This window comes from Megascapheus bottae, chromosome 9, assembly GCF_031878675.1.
Source record: "Megascapheus bottae isolate mThoBot1 chromosome 9, mThoBot2.hap1, whole genome shotgun sequence".
Lineage (NCBI taxonomy): Eukaryota > Metazoa > Chordata > Mammalia > Rodentia > Geomyidae > Megascapheus > Megascapheus bottae.
The window spans coordinates 62,328,144-62,340,410 of record NC_143517.1 but is presented as its reverse complement, the minus strand read 5'-3'; the positions used below and the strand labels follow the sequence as shown (position 1 = coordinate 62,340,410).

Genomic DNA, 12,267 nt, shown 5'->3' with positions numbered 1-12,267 from the left:
TGGCCCCCCAAAGTTCTGAATTTCATCTTCAAAATGATGAGAGGCTACTAGACTCCATTTGCATTCTCCATCCCTGCACTAGAGAAAGTAGCTTTGCCAAGCTTGCCCTTGGTGCTCATTTCCTCATGGAACATTGTCCTGCAGTGTTTGTTTTCCAATATAGGAAAGCTGTTATTTTGTGTGTTTTGTCTACTTGTTTAGTGGTGCAATGTGAAAGGAAAATTCCAATCCTTACTGCTTCCTTATAGCTGGCAGAGAAACTTACTTCTTGTGATTCAACAATTAGTACCTTCCAAATGTTTTCAAGGGAGGGAATGAGGGAGGTGGGTAGGGAGGGAAGGAGAGGGAGAGAGAGAGAGAGAGAGAGAGAGAGAGAGAGAGAGAGAGAGAGAGAGAGAGAGAGAGAGAGAGAGAGAGAGAGAGAAAGAGAGCACACACCTTGGAGTGACCTTGGAGTGATATGTAGGCACCTGGAAGTTCTGGTTTTGGTTGTTCTTCTAGGCGTCTTCTGTTTTCTTTCACCTGCCTCATGGACTCCAATTACACATAATCAATTAAAGCTTAACATTTTCCAAGACAGTTTGAACCTTTGTGCTTTGTCTGTTCGACCTCCTCTGCTCTGAAGGATGTTTCCTTTCTCCACCACTGATCCTAAACCACCTCTGAGAACCACCCCAGAACCCTCGGTGTCCAAAGCCTGCCTACACTCTTAGAGGAAGAGTGTATAACCATACTAGCCAAACTTGGTTTCATGACAAAGAGCCTGGGAGATGAGAATGGTCCTGCATGATCTCATTCTGGGCTCAGTCTCCTCTGGAAAATCAATTTGGTCACTTGAGATCTGGGGTACAATACTAAAAGGTACTCTTTTCCTAATCATGCCTATAGACAACACCCCACATTTCAACTATCCCAAAGGAAAGCTTTCACATGTAACTTGTTGGTTGTGCGTATCTCTCTGCTTGGCTGAGAGGTAGCATTCCATTCTGTTTCTCTTGGCTTGATCTTGGGCTGGAAAGATTGGGCCAGTAAAGAGAAGAGAAATGTATCGCTTTGAGATGGAACAAGAGTTAAGGTCTGTCGTAAGTAACCCTGTGTGGAAGAGGGGCGTTGTTAAGAAAAGAGATCCCCTCCACAGCCATGGAGGCCTACGCTTTCTTGAAAAGTCAAAAGCAGAGAAGGGAACTAAGGGAAGCTACAAGTCACTCCTCATTGCAGAATAAGTTGCAAAGTGGCTGAATCAGAATCGCCAGACATGGAAACTCCCTACCTCCAAAGGAGAAGTGGAGGTAGTGGAGGAATTCCAGACTCGGGACACTCCTTTACAGCAATGAGGGGATATTTTTGTGTATTTTCTCCCACTCAGCACAGTGACCCGAGCTTCTTGTACATTCCATCCAGTTCAACCTCAGTGAGACACGCACAGCCCTTCTTCATCTCTGCTGGTAGTTTCCTGAGTCCCGGTGGAATTAAAAAGATGAAACATTTCTTCCCATTCCTCCCACAAGGAAGAAGAACTATTTCTTAAAAAGTTGCCAGTCACTGGGAAACTTCATGCTCAGATAAAAGGGTACAACTTTAAGGCTTCAGTCCCTAGAACCATAGCCCTGCCTGCTGCTGTGCTTATTCAGCAAGCCATTTGGAGACAAGCTTGTCCTGTAGGGCAATGAAGCTGTTCTTCATTTGCTCTGATATTGGTGCTAGGGTCTCAGGCTCCATCTTGGGGTCTGGCCAAACATATGGACTTAAGGTGAAGGTCTTTGGTGAAATTGGAACATCCCTGTGGGACTCAAGGCCCAATGTCGTTCTCATCCCGCTTCTCCACTGACCCCAGAAGTAAGGACACAAGTTTCTGCCTACCTAGTCTGTCCATCAAAAGATAAAATTGCAAGTTGGCTCCTATTTGCAGTTCTAGACTCAAGTAACACCTTAGCCTTTAAGTATCCCCATTTGGTAGGAAGAGGAGGTTGACTTCACAGACAGAAAAGGGTAAGAAAGCAGAGCAAAAAACAAAACCATGATTGTAGAGTCATTTTCCTGGTAAAGGTTAGAGCAGGCGAGACTTCCTTGTCTTTTCTGAGCACTGTCTACATGGAGATTGGGTCTGTCTCTCTCCTGACTTAACGTGGGGTTATGATATAAAAATGTCTATATTTAGAATTGCACTTTGCTTTAGCTTGCTGGGCCTGCCCAGAGCAAGAGCTCAGAACAAACCCAGGACCTTCCATATATTTGTTTTAATACCTTAATCCAAGACGTTTATTTCTCATTTGACAATCATTAACCTTGCAGGTGTAGTTGTTTTAATCTGATCTTCAGAGAGCAGAATCAGGATTCTGGATTTATACCTTAAGTCCCTAATAAAAACAAAGGAACTGTCAGCTCCTTTCCCATCAAAAGGAAATGATTCTTACTCACCCTTCACTGACATTGACCTTGAACCCTGAATGCTTATTTCCAGTGTACCCTTCACATCTGGAAGACTCAGTGGAGTAAACCCAGGTACACTGGAAACAATATGTATGTATTAAAGGTACAAAGTAGCTTCACTGTAATATTCCCATACATGGCAGCAGTGTCCTTTAATCAAATTTTACTTGATTACTCTTATTTTCTAACCTTCCTCCTCTAAACAATTTTAACAGGTTTCATTATTCTATTTCCATACATGTGTATGAAGTATTTAATCATATTTACCTCTCTTCTGACCCACTCTACTCCTGTTGTTTCTCATTTCCAAACAGTATGAGACATTCGTGTCTTTTCTTCTTTTTGGTGGCGATACTACATGTAAAAGTAAATTGGTCGTATTTGTTTTTCATTATCTGTCTTGTTCCACTTACCATGATGAGCTAGAGTTCCATTCACTTTCCTGCAAAGGACATGATTTCATTTGGTATGGCTGAGTAATGTTCTGTTGCATATATATCACATGTTTTATTGGTTGATGGGCACTTGGGCTGGCCCATAACTCGGCTACTGCAGTAATCTCCATACTGATTTCCTAGTGGCTTCAGTAATATCAATTCGTAGCCATTAACAGAAATGAAAAATGTCTACATTGTAGTCTGCAAAACTTGGGAAGCCGTGTGTGGACCGCCTGCTTCAAAGTGCTCAGCAGTTGTTCAACAGCAACTGTGTCAGGCTCCAAAGAAGTCCCTGCTGAGGTCATCCTAAAAATAGCACTAGGGAAGCATTAGGGAAGAGGGGGTGTTAGCAGGACCCCAGACAGTGGTTCCCAGAGCCTTTGATGAAGACAGGCCACGGCGATCCTGACCACACTCCAAATCAGTTTCTGTGAATCCAGGGCCTGCAGCCACACGACGAGGCTGCTAACCGACAGATTAAAAGGCATAAAAATAGTATTAGATTTCACGGCACAGTGAGGCCTGTCGAGGCTGGGCTCACAGAGTGAATTGCTGAAAGGTGATGATCAAAACGAGACCCCAGATCTGCTCCAATTGTGCCCACACCGCTGGAAAAGGCCAAAGCCAGCACCATTGTTTGTGTCAAAAATACTTCTGAAGAGGCAGAGAAGATCAAAGGTGCAGACAGACTCAAGTGTGGAGGGAGAGATGATGGACCACGGGGAAGAATGGAGGTCTTACCCCGACACAGGCGAGTCAGGGAGATGGGAAGTAACATTTCAGAGCAGGCTGGAGAGCAGGGAAAGGGTGGAAAGGGATTGAGTCCAAATCCCCTGAGCCTGGACAAAAATCACCCTGAGCCTAAGAGCTCGGTAAACAGCATATGGTTTCCAGCTGTGTGACCTTCAGGATGTCACGTACCTGTCTGAACCTCAGTGTCCTCAGGACTCCCATCCCAAAGTGAATGGGGAGATAATATGAGCCAAGGAGGGTGGAGGAGCCAGGCACTAAAAAGGGCTCCATAAACATGTGCATGCTCTGGAGACAAGACACTCTCACAAGGACATATGTCACAAGGATGTATTTTGGTATAGGACATTCTGTGACAAGAATGTGATATCCATATATCCTGTACCTTAACATCTCAAGGCAGCCTTGTCAGTGTTCTGGTTATTTCTGTGATGGCAGACTAACCCTGGAGTCGTCTGAAAGATGCAGCAGCAAGAGTTCTCTCTTTCCAGCATTTCTTTCCACTTCTGAGCTACCAGAAAGATCTTGCCCAGTGGCCCAACCACTCCTCGTTCCCCTCTCCCCTGGACAGGCTGGTCACTGGCACCTACCTAGAAAGACACTTTATTTCAGACAACTCAACATGTTGGGAAGCCCTTCTTGTCCCAGATGAACAGATCATGTTTAGACTTAAAATCAAACCTCCTAGACTAATTCTTGTAGGTCTGTCTGTCTGTCTGTGTGAGTTTCTGAGGAATCAAACCCAGGGCTTCCTTCCTGCATGCTCGGCAAGCACTGTACCACTAAGCCACCCTCCAGGCCCTAGATTAATTCGTGTCACTTGTAGAGAAGAAATCTCTTACCAGTTCCCATTGCTTTTAGAAGGAAAACACTCATAATTTATTCTTCTTAAAACCTGCCAATAGTGTGAAGAGACTCTAGACTAAAGACTAAATTGCTTTTCTCTCCTTTCACTGTCGCAGTTAGGGTGGACCTGGCTGACTATAGAGGCTTTTCGATGAGGCTGAATTTATATTCATTCAGTGCCACTGGACTGTGCTTTCTGGTTTCTTTGCCATGATCAATGCACTCATTAAAGGACCTAGGCTTGGGGACAGATTGACCCTAATGCTTGTCGGTTTGAGGTTCCAACAACATGCTCTCCAACTCTTAACAAGCTACTATGAATGTATAAAAATGACTTTTCCACCACCGATAAATTTTCTGTTCGTAATTCTTCTGAAATTCTTCCTTCTTGTCCTTAAAAGTGGTTCTATTGCTTATACTAATTTTCTTCAGGAGTTTTGTGGGGATCATAAGGAAAGCGAAAGCTTGAGGAAATATTTATATATGCAGATAGTATGCAGAAGGATATTGGCGTATTTATTCCAAAACATTGGGAAACTTAAATAACAGTTATTTCTGTTTTGCTTAACTTGGAAAGCTTGCTTGGTTTGGACACTTAAAAATAAGAGAAGGTTTTAAAATTGTACATAATTGCCTCCTCCTTTTTTTGTGGCGCAGAGGCAGGTTTTGTTGCTGAGAGCTGTCTCCCGAATCTGTCCACATGCCCAGATGTTTTCACAGTTCCAAGTAAGCTCTGAATTATTTTCACTAAACAATTCATTCTATGTTGCTAGGCACCGATGGCTCATGCCTGTAATCCTAACTACTCAGGAGGCTGAGGTCTGAGGATTGTGATTTGAAGCCAGTTCTGGCAGAGAAATACGTAGGATTCTTATCTCCAATCAGCTACTTGGAAAACCCCAGAAGTGATGCTGTGGCTCAAGTGGTAGAACGATAGCCTTGAGCACAAAGAGACTAGAGATAGAACCCAGGCCTCTGAGTTCAAGTCCCAGGACCAGCAAAAAATAAATAAATACATAAATAAAACCTTTTTAATTAAAAAAAATCATCCTAAACATTTTTCTACATTGCCTCACTTCTTGTGCAAAATATGCTGCCATTGCAAGACTTAAGCTTTTAGAGATTTTTAATCAGTCTCACTGGATTACTTCTTTTTTTTTTTTTTCTTTTTGGTCAAAATTCTAAAGACATCCACAAATGTTTCCATGCTTGCTATTGCTTTCTTCAGTCAAACTCTTTCTTTCTTTTCTTTTTTTTTTTTGCCAGTGCTGGGAGCTTGAGGCCTGAGCACTGTCTTTGGACTTTCTCAAGACTAGAGCTCTACCACTTGAGCCTCAGCACCACTTCTGGCTTTTTTCTATGAATGTAGTGCCAAGGAATCGAAGCCGCGTCTTCGTGCATGCTAGGCAAGCACTCTACCACTAGGCCAAACTCCCAGCCCCAGTCAAACTCTTTCTCTAAGGCAGAGTCCTCTAATTTGTCGTCTGCATAGTGACATTCCTTCTGATGATCTTGCCTACTGGACACACATCCCAGAAAAGTGTGTACTTTCTTATCCCCCAGGTTTGTCCACACTAGGAAGGAACTACACACCTACACAATGAGCTTTCCCTAGCTGTCCTGACTCTGGCACATTTCTGAAGTGGATCACCCTATCACCCTCAAAACCTTCTGTTTCTGCTGTGAACATCAAGTTTTTTATCTGAAATCGAACCACTGCCATGCCCGCAGCTGCCTGCCCTGAACCACAGGCATCCATGCCTGGTGTGGCTGTGTGGTCGTGCATCCCTCTAGTCTATCCTCATAAGCAGTGTCCAGTGGCTGGAGCAGCTCTTTCTTTCAGGTACCAAATGTCCACTGTGGTGCTGTGCTAGGAGCTGTGTGACAGGCGAAGGGACTAGGACACAGACTGGAGCACATGATGCTGAGTAGTGGCTGGATCAGCATGAAGCTAAGCATTCACCTTGATGTTCAAGGTGGTTTCTGTGTATCCACCACACAGCTACCATGGCGCCAAGCCTGGTGGCCGCCATCCTCACGGGGGTGTGTCTACGCCTGTGCGTCAGCCACTCCATCTCCACAACACTGCATAAAAATGCCAAGAAATGGACTGGGAGTTTGGCCTAGTGGTAGAGTGCTTGCCTAGCATGCACAAAGGCCCAAGTTCGATTGCTCGGTACCACATACATAGAAAAAAAAAAGCCAGAAGTGGTGCTGTGGCTCAAGTGGTAGAGATCTAGCCTTGAGAAAGTCCAAGGACAGTGTTCCGACTCTGAGGTCAAGCCCCAGGAATGGGACAAAAAAAATGCCAAGAAATAACTCAATGAACTTATTTGAATATCAGCTTTAAGAAGCGTATGATTGAATCTCCACTTGGTTAACACAAGAGTTGACCCATCTGTGTGTCCCAGTGTACACAAAACTCTGCTAAACTCTAGACAGGTGCTCCCCAGTGACTACCATTCCATTTTATAGACAAAGTAACTGTAAGATATTGAATTTAAGAAACTTAATCTAAGGCCATATTGGTAGTAAACAGTAGAACTAGAACTCAAACCTTCATCGGAATCTGCCATTCTAGCTATAAGCCAGACAGTGGACATTCAAGCTGGGCAAACAACGGAATGCATTTCTGTGAAACTTCCTTTTTTTGTGGAAAATCCCAACAAGAAGAGAGCTTGAGTTACTAGCTCCAAATTACATAGTGAACAGATCAACCATTAAATCTAGGCTCCCTGGACCTTCCCTCCAGAAAAATTCTAAATAATGTATTGCCAGCAATACCCTCAGGAGGCAGGGAATGACTTCGTATTCTTCTTGTTGTTTGGAGGTTAGGGTTAATGACCTGTTTCTAAAGAATGTGGTATGGAAACAGAAGATAGTCCCTTAATATTGGATAAGCCAGGTAGAACCAGCTTTGGTCAAGTGGATGAATTATGCTTTTGTCATATATCCCCGAATATCATGTGACTAGAAGAACATATTTCCTGCAATATTATTCCCTCAAATCTTTATTTTCAATATAATAGGACAAGTCTCAATGATAGGACATTTCACAAAGTGCCTAAAAGTTTTCAGCACTCTCTGTGATGTCCATAGAAAGAAAGATTAAGGTCTGGGATCAGAAGGAAGCAAAGAGTTGAGCAGCTAATGCAATGTGGGCATGTGGATTGGTTCCTGACCCGGGAAGCAACATGTGCAAGGAAACAGGGCACGTCATCCCGAGACAGCCAGCTTCTCAAGAGCATGGTCCCAGCGGCATTGCCCTGTGCCCGTTCTCACTCTGGTTATAATGTAAGGTGCCAACCATGGGAGAGGCTGAGTGATAGGAATAAAGGAAATCACTGATGAATCTTTACAACTTTTCTGTAAATCTAAAATTATTCCAAAATATAATGCTTAAAAGAGTAGAAATTTTAAAATAAAAACAAGTATTTTCCTTAAATCTAAGCTGCTTGTTTGGTGGGCATCTCATTATACTTTGTAGTTTCCCCTACCAAAAAAACAGAGGGGACCAAAAGGCATTTTAGGACCTCTTCTGTTCTAATGCCACCACAGTGGGTGTTCTCATCAGTTTCCACACAGATGCACATATACATGTTCTCGTTTCTCCCTCTCCCCCTCTCCCTCTCTCCCTCTCTCCCTCTCTCCCTCTCCCTCTCCCTCTCCCTCCCTCCCTCTCTTTCTCTCTCTCTCTCTCTCTCTCTCTCTCTCTCTCTCTCTCTCTCTCTCTCTCTCTCTCTCTCTCTCTCTCTTTCTCTCTCTCTCTCTGTCTCTCTCTGTCTCTCTCTCCCTCTCTCCCTCCCTCCCTCCTCCTCTCCCTGAAAGCTGCTCAAACTGGTTCCCAACATCAAACAATGTTCTCCTGTCTTTGGACAGAGAGACTGTGGCTTCATGTGGCCATTTGTTAACGGACAATTGCCCCAGGATGTTTTTAATTTTTTTTAACTAAGAACAACAAAATACAGCTGAACTTCTGCATAAAGAGAATAGCATTCTTTCCATTAGGAATAGCACAAAGGGAACAGTTAAAAATACACGTGGGTACGACCTGCAATTACCCTGCAGAGTGGATGCAGGGACAGCAGCATTAACTAATGGGAGTGCTGCGGCTGTCTGCTAGTTGAAAGCCACGCTCATCACTGCTGGGAGGTGTCCACTGCTAATTGTTCATTTAGTCTGTCTTACTAATGTCGACCGGGGGATCCACTGGGCAGAGACCAGGCTGCTTTTTCCTTTGTAGCCAAGAGTAGGTTTGCCCTCAGCAAGGTGATGCTGGAGAGAGGGACATTTTTAACAGGATTGAGATTTCAGTCATGCGATGTATGTCTTTGATACTAAGCACAAAGCAAATAGAGGACGCAGGGTTTGTGTATTCAAGTATGATAAGAACATAACAGCTTCCAGAAGCTGATTGACAGAGGCCAACATAAACTGTCTTGGGTAGCAGACTCTTAGGAGAGAAATGGGAGCCTAAGAAGAGGGCCTTAGGATAAACATTGATGTTACTGTCTAAAAAGGAAAGGCTCACTGGGGTCCCTTACATTGGGACAAAAAAGATCCTCTTGTTTTCTGGTGGCAGGATGAAGAGGGGCTACACTAGAATGAGGGGCCTGGAGGAAGCATTCACAGGTGGCAGAGCCAGATGCTAGAAAGAAGAAACTGGATTTATGTGACCAGACATGAGATGGGGTGATAAACTGGGAGGAGGAAGGAAAAATCAAAGTTGACTCTAGCATTTCAATCACTGTTCCTGAGACAAAGCTTCCTCAAAAAACAAAGGAGAAGAGGTAGTTGAGCTCATTATTGGTTGGGGTGCCCTGGAAAAGCCAAATAAATGCTTACAGAAGTTGGACATTTGGACCTGGAGTAGAAGTTGGCTGTTTCTAGAAATGGTCAATGAGTAAATATTTGTAGCCATGCATACCGCGTTATCAGTGGGGCTGACATTTGCCTCAGTCACCATTGCTGAAAACCGCTAATGATCTGGAGACCGTGGGTGTGGCTGTGCTTAGTGAATGTGGCCTATACGGGGACCAGCAGGGAGGACCTGGGATTGAGAGCACTATACACAGCTTCTGATCTCTGACAGCTAATAGTTAAGGAAGGGAATTTGAAAGGGCTATTCTGAATAACAGGGAAAAGGCCTGGAGAAGGAGGAGACTGTGGCTCATAGGATTATACAGGGAAATGTGTGTGTGTGTGTGTGTGTGTGTGTGTGTGTGTGTGTGTGTTTATACATATATAATATATATTGAGACATCTGTTTATATTTGCTTATACAGATATCTATAGAAAAGGCATTTACTTTAAGAGATCATGTGGCAAAGGCAGAGGCGCAGGTTCTGACTAGGTTGAAATCTGCAGGGCAATTAGCAGGCTGAAAACTGAGGCAGAAGAGTATGCTACAGTTCTAAGGCAGCATTGTGTGCTCTCTAGAAAATGCCAATCTTTGCATGACTGGCAGCTGATCAATACACACAACTAAGAAAACCTGCTTTTTAAAGTCCATGGATTCCAGATGTGAGCCTCATCTGTAGCACACCTACCAAGGAACACAAAGAATCGAGTTGGATCAAGGATGGCTCCTGTAGCCCAGCCCTGAAAGCACATGAAAGCACGTACCACAAAGGCCACCCTAGAGCATGGTCTTCTCCACGTCCATCACACCTGCATCACCAGGTCACTCTGAGCTCAACAAGGCTGTCATGACACCATGTGAAACTAGGCACCACAAGTGCCCACACAAATATGTAACACTCACTGTGTCTGGCCAAAAACATAGACTTCTTACACTCATGCAGGCCCATCAATGCCAGATGAGTTCCAGGTGCCTTCACCCTCCACTTTAATACTGAAACATGCTCTCAGAGCCCCTGTGCTGCTGCTGCTGCTACTGCTGCTGCTGATGGTGATGGTGATGATGAAGGTGATGATGAGGGTGATGATGATGATGCAACAAACTGGAGGACTAGTATAGGAAGGTGCGTCTTTTGGCGCTCCTTCTCTGGTTTAGTACTTAGATCTGTATCATCAATGACCAATGTACAAGCAGCATTTAGAAAATTAGTCTTAGTAATGGATTCTAGAACATCACCCTACTCAGAATTAGGGTGGGAAAGAGGCTAATTGTTTTCCAAACACCTTGTACTCCAGGAGGGAGATGCCTAGGGTCCAAGTCTGCTTTCGGCTTCCCTGGCTTTCACTGTTTGGTTGGGAAATGTGCATGAGTCACATGGAGCCCCGGGGTCTGTTCTGTCGGTCACCAAGTCAAAAACAAAAAATAGGTGAATCCACAGCTGACCAGTTCTCTAGCTCTACTGGAGTGACATCCTGGTACAGAATGTCATGACATGGGTTTACTTTGTGCTGGTTTAAGAATCTCTGAAAGGTAAAATATATCATCTTCTACTTCATCTCTTCTACAATACGACCTTAAAGGCCAAGGCCACAGCTTCCTCTGACCGCCTCTTGTGACCTCCCAGGGACTAATACATGGTGAACATAGTCATGCTGTAAATAGCTATGTAAATAGTCATGTTGTGACCAGACACATGGCAAAACCCTCTGGGATTAAGTGTTCCCAACTCCTCTCAACTTCACTGAGCGATCACAACCTACTTTAATAACAGCCCACATTTCTAAATACTTGCTATCTGCTGGGCTTTGTTTGGAACAGGTTTCATTTTCTAATCTCAGCCTTAAAATATAGTGAGTCAAATGTTACTATTAAGTGGGACTCACCCATTTTACAGATGAGTCCAAAGATGAGAGCCTTTCCTGGCAGCCATGCTACTGGGCAGGGGGAGGGCTAGGCTCCAATCTAATCAAGGCAAGTCTTGCCACAGAGCCAGACTGGAGCCCGTCACTTTGCCCATTCTGCCCTCCACTGAACTATCCACCCACACACTTTCTAGAAGCTTCTCTCTATGCATGCCTCTTCCCTTTTCCTAAAAGGCAACCACTATTTCTCTCCTCGGGATTATACAATGTCTTTATTTTAAGACAGCTTCTCTCTGCACAAACTGTAGTCTTTCATTACCCTCAATACAAAAGCCTGAGGATAGGGGGTAGAAAATTCATCGCTGTCTTAATAGGTGTTCATGGTAGGAGCAAGGGTGAACCCTGGGGTCCAGAAGCAGCCCAATGGTAACTCCAGTTATGGCTGGAGCTGGAGTCTCACCACGCCCCCTTGCTCACCTGCACCCACAGGCCCTTTGTCACCTGAGCAGCAGGCTGTCTCCAACACAGAAAGCTCCACTGCACTCGACCAGCTATTTCCCAATTCCTCCTTTCTGGAGTTTTCATTTCAGCCATGAATCTTCTCAAACAGCTTTGTCTCCAGAAGCATTTTCAAAGAAGAAACAAAAGCAGTGATCAATGAGATGAAGAAACAAAACAATTTCATTCAGTTACAGAAACAAGGAGAGCCAGATCCTCCCGCCCTAGGAAACAGGTCCCTGCTGGCCCCTGATACCATGTTTGTGCTTCAGATGCATAGCCTGAGAGGGGCCGAAGGGACCTTCCAGCACTGCCTGGCTTCCCTCTCCCAGAAGAGCCCAGCCTTCTCTGGGATGAGCTTTCTCCTTGCTTTCCTTTTCTTATACAGCAGTGATGCTCTCCTGACCTGAGGGGGTATTGATCAGTAGCTCCACACGGAGAGAAGTTGACCTGAGCAGCTGAGACCATGGCAACCTAGGACAAAGTGGATCTTCAGAGTGAGCAGGTTGAATGCACACGGAGTGGAGTTATTCACATTCTGGCTGCTGGGTATTAGCTGAGGTGCTGCCCAGGAAAGAAATTC

The 12,267-nt window shown here is 44.5% G+C and overlaps 1 long non-coding RNA gene across 2 annotated transcripts in view; it reads right to left on the bottom strand.

The window, feature by feature from the left end:
* Positions 1-2,152: 2,152 nt before the first annotated feature.
* LOC150059273 (uncharacterized) overlaps positions 2,153-12,267 on the bottom strand; it is a 53,838-nt gene continuing 43,723 nt past the window's right edge. For both annotated transcript variants that reach the window (XR_016536715.1, XR_016536714.1), the window contains exons 6-8: positions 11,664-12,158; positions 4,003-4,207; positions 2,153-2,784 (exon numbers count right to left, since the gene is read on the bottom strand). This is a non-coding gene — a long non-coding RNA (uncharacterized LOC150059273). The remainder of the gene's footprint in view (positions 2,785-4,002; positions 4,208-11,663; positions 12,159-12,267) is intronic.